Here is a 5,015-nt window from a genome sequence, read left to right on the forward strand (position 1 = left end):
GGGGGGGTGGGGGGTTGACAGGCGGTACAAGGCCCTGATCTGCACTCTCATTTTCAGCCTGGAGATCTGCACCCGGGACATCTGGGTCACATCATTACTGCAATCTTCTGCTTGTTCATTCCCAGCTTTACGGGGCTTAGAGTGACAGACCTGCAGACAAACATTGACACAAAGCACACACACATACAAGGATACAAACATATCCAGCATGTAACGGTTACGAACAGTGAAATAGATCACGTCTGAAAGAAGATAAAATGATGTTTAGGCTTCTCAGTAACACAGATGATGAACTACATTGAATAAACTGAATAATGTACATGCTGTTCAAAGATGTGTGTATGCCAAATTAAAGTGTTTCTGAATAGCCGCTCTTATAAACTCATAAAATACATAAATGAATATAAATGACTATAAATGATTACAAGCATGACCTGAGGTGGACTAGTAACAAACTGCCCTGCAGCCATCACCTGTTTTCTGGAGGAAGTTCAATGTATCCGTTTGGTGCAGTCACATCGCCCTCTAGTGGCAGAAAAATGGTTTTACAATAGAGTGGTAGTTCCACAGAGTGACCAACAGGTGCTGCTGCTGAACAACAGAGCAAAGAGGCAGGTGAATTAAAGTTAGCAGAAGCAACTCTGTCTTCAATAGACATAATTTGTATAAAATAAAAATATTTAGCTTTACAGCAGTTTATATCAATAATCCAAGACAGTGTACTTATAGTTAGTGCTGTGATGACACAAAACTTATGAATGAAGGATTTTAACTAACAGAGTAGAAACTGCAGTTACATTTTATCACTTCACCAAATAGTAAAGTTCTTTAAATCAAAGCTCCTGAAACAAACAGAAGTTAAATATTTATAGTATTCATGTGAAAAAGATTTTTTTAAAAACAACAACAAAAAAATCCCAATATGATCGACCAGGAAGAATGTTACCAATTAAGTATTTAGAAAAAAACTTTATGTCTTGTTTTGCCTGTATTATTTTTATTATGTTACTTTTAGCTATATAATAATAACGAACTGAAAGTTTGCACCATTCATGAAAATATCTATAAGAATCTACAGTTTGCAATAGTTAGAATAAAAAACAAAATAAACCAATAATAATTAAGTATATGACAGCAATTACCAAGCATAACAACATAACCTAACCCTAACCCATAATAATTGTGTCATCTTACATTTTCTTGAGTTTCTGTTGTCTCTTGTACAATATTTAGAGCCCTTTGAATCACCTAGTTGGTTAAAAAGAAAGAAAGAAAGAAAGAAAGAAAGAAAGAAAGAAAGAAGTGTATGTCAGTGTTTCTCCTTATTGAATATTCCACATCAATCCAAGATATTTTGGTGTGTGTTTGCAATGAAAGATGTCTTTTTATACTCCAGAAAAGTCACAAGAATATGAATATATAACATCACACCTAACCTCATTGTGTTTTACTGAATATAGGCTATTTTATTTCCTAAAATCCTAAAGAGTCCTAAAACCTGCCTCTTGTATTATATTGACACAGTCACAATTTAATTATGTAATGTGCCAGTTATGTTTTGCATAGACTGATGTACCAACCTTTAGTGTATAGATGACAAACATAGCTGATGACAGGAAGCAAGAAGCCAGAACATTTACGTGTATTTTTAGAGTGGCTCCTGAATATACCACAAGTGCTATAGAGGGGATTACTGTGTGACGTCGTCGCTGTTCAGCACATGTGATCCCCTCACATTCGGCTCATGAGGATTTACCTGCCTTTCACCAGGTGAGTGTTAATCTAAAAACTCTGCTCCAGGTGAGGCTCGAACTCACAACCTCGGCATTGCTTTGCTGAATACTGTCATATAAGTACCGCGCGCTAACCGATTGCGCCACTGGAGCTTCGGCAATGCTCGGCCAGGAAATCGGTTTAAGAAAGACTAAAGCTCTCGTTTACAATAAATATGTAATAATTACATCGTGTTGTGTTTTCAGTCAGTGCAGCGAAATAAATAATGGAGACTGGATGAGAACTTATGGTCGCACAGAGTCCAGCAGTCAACAGCTTACACACGGGCCGACTCACATGCTGCGTTCAAGTACGGCTCACACAGCTCCGACACAGCAGTATTTAAGCCTTTTGTGTGTTTTGCTGTTCCTGTTTTAAAAAAAAGAACAACAAACAAACAAACAAACAAACAATATGACTTCTGTGGTGGTGACTCTGATAGGCTAATCATATGATATGATGATAAATGCAGAGTATTTTACACATGACAAAATAAAGAGAAAATCAAAACATGATGCATCAAATCAAGACAAAAGTGAAAAAAAATGAAGTAAAAAGAATATAGCCGGAAAATATTAAGATATAGATTGCCTCAGAATAAAGGTAATGTTCAGGGTCCCCCCAAAAAAGTTTGGAAAAAGTGCCCCAATGGCCACTAATACTGGCACATTTTGGAATGACAACTAAAAACCTTCCCATAAAGTCACTGTACAGTGCACCACCACTGCCCCAGCTCTTCTAGCTACTGTATGACAAGTGGATACTGGTGGGATTGGGGGCCTCGATGGGCTTCTTTTCCACTTGATTTGAAGTAGCAGAGCACATACGCTACAAGTTACTTGAGGACTTGAGTAAATGTATGTATGAAGGCTACATTTCCATCACTGGACAGATGTAGTAGGTAGATGGCAAGTTTAGGTTCATCAGAAAGTGAAAATAGTATTGGAATTCAAAACAGTGCTAATAAACCCATACTCATGTTAATATGTAAAAAAAATATCACTTTGATTATAAGACACAGTCTGATAAATCATCAGACTCACTTAGTGTTACTGTGACATATTGCTTGAAGGTAGTCCTTTCTTAAATTCAATATTTCAGACAGCAGGTGAAGGCATCAGATTTTTAAGGGTGCTGACTGTGCTACTGATTAACTCAATATACACTACCTGGCCAAAGGTATGTGGACACGCCTGCAATTTGGGATATTTTTCACAGTGTTGCTTAGGATTCATGGCTCCAGTTGAGGGAGGTGGTGACACTTGACTTTAAGCCCCCCCTTATCTTGCATTTATAATCAGTATATAAACATGTAACAAGTGGTTTATAACAGACTATAATATAACTGTAAACAGATCCAAGTGTTTATTAATGCACTTGTTAATAATAGTAATAGCTGCTTACAATTACTTTGTAGTGTGTTAAATATATGGCTTATAAATGCTAAATAGTAAAGTGTTATCAGAAATGCTTTTCTGAGGTTGGTGTGGAATAACTGAACTGCACAGAGTCCTGACATCAAGCCCATCCGGCTCCTTTGGGATGAACTGGACCATGGACTGTGTGGACTGTGAGCCGGGCCCAACATCAGTGTTCAGCCTCAGTAATGCTCTTGTGGCTGACAGGGAACAAATCTCTGCAGCCAGGTTCCAAAATCTTATGGAAAATCTATAATACACATTTAGCTGTCCACATACTTTTGGCCACTACTGTGTAGACAGAGCAGTTTTCTTCTTATCCACTGAAGCCCCACATGCATATAGCTTAAAGACAAATCCAGTTACAGCATGTCAGGTTCAATCTAAACATTGTTTCTCATTTTCACCCCTAGGTGCCACAGACTGTATAAGAAATATGGTGGAGACACCCAGCAGCTGCAGCAGTCGACCGCGGTCACGTTTTAAAGCTGTGTGCTGCGACGAGAGGGCAAAGTGGCAAATGAAAAACCTCTCTTAACACAACGATGGAGGCTGTGTCAACACATAAACACACACAGCGAAGTACCTCGAAGCAGGCTGTAAGCTTCCAAGAGCAAGATTTATAATCTGAGAGCGCTCCCCATTCCTCATCACTGTGTCAAATTGCCATATTTTGTGGGGGTATTTTACGACAACCTCGCACAGGCCACAGTGTGTATCAGGTCCCATCTATCACACTCCCCCTCAAGAGCAACACAACGAGAGACAGAGACACAAAGATGGAGTAGGAGGCTGGGAGAAAGGACAGGCTGTCAGTATATAATACCAGGAAATGACTCACTGAGACTGGACAGCATAATCTGGCACTGTGTTGTTGTTGGGTTTTTTTTATTATCATTATTATTATTATTATTATTTTCAGCATATTCATAATTCAACACAATACATACAGGAAACACTAACATAAACATTCTGAATGAAAGAGAAGAAAATCACTTGACCCATTGGTCAGAGGAGGCTCTCACCTCAAAGACATGCGGCGGCGATGCCAGTTTTAAAACTCATTAATAAACACACCTGAAGCCTGGATGGGTTAACCGGCAATGTTTTGAGGCCCCCTTGGCAATACTGTCATGCAGCAGGGAGAGAGAGAGAAAGAGAGAGGGAGGGAGTGGTCTGAAAACTGGAGAGACTTGACCGGGAGCTTGAAAGAACAAATGCAATGAAGAAAATAGATGTTGCTAGCAAATAGCAAACAGCTGCTGGCAAAGTTGCTCTCATGTTTGGCCTCAAAATATAGCTGGTTCATCACAGACTTGAGTAAAATATGACAGATCCATGCCCTTTTCTGCTGCAAAGGAAGTGCTTTAGTACCCAAGTTAGGGCTAGGTAGGTACAGTCGCCCATAGAAATAGGATGAGTAGATTTACAGTGCTGTAATGAGATATACAATATATTATACACTGGTTCATGAGGGAGGCTTAGCTCTTTGCTCTATTTCTTTGCCTTGTTATGTTTCCGAACCTGCAGATTCGCCGTGAATCAGCTTTCTGGGTAGAGTTACAGAGGGTTTGTTAAATAATGTCTGCAGGTTGTCATTCGTCATCGCTGGCTCCAGCTTTTTGATTTAAACTTTGAGATGAGCGTGAAAAACTGCAGGTAAAACACAATTTAAAGCAAGCCGTTTCTCAAGAGGCTGCTGCTTCACTCACAGTATAGTGCATTTTCTTTTCTTTTTTTCTTTTTTTTTTGTATGTCAGTATCGGACAGTTGCCTCCATTGTTACAAGACCCTCAGTCCCCCACAAATGAAAACCCACCCACC

The 5,015-nt window shown here is 39.2% G+C and overlaps 1 non-coding gene across 1 annotated transcript; it reads right to left on the bottom strand.

The window, feature by feature from the left end:
• Positions 1-1,792: 1,792 nt before the first annotated feature.
• Positions 1,793-1,886, bottom strand: trnai-uau (transfer RNA isoleucine (anticodon UAU)). Its single transcript has 2 exons — positions 1,849-1,886; positions 1,793-1,828 (listed from the first exon to the last, which is right to left on the bottom strand). It is a non-coding gene; the product is annotated as a tRNA-Ile (tRNA).
• Between the last annotated feature and the right edge of the window lie 3,129 nt (positions 1,887-5,015).

This window comes from Seriola lalandi, unplaced genomic scaffold (genome assembly GCF_002814215.2).
Source record: "Seriola lalandi dorsalis isolate HSWRI2012SDOR001 ecotype SW California unplaced genomic scaffold, Sedor1 jcf7180002054311, whole genome shotgun sequence".
Taxonomy (NCBI): Eukaryota; Metazoa; Chordata; class Actinopteri; order Carangiformes; family Carangidae; genus Seriola; species Seriola lalandi.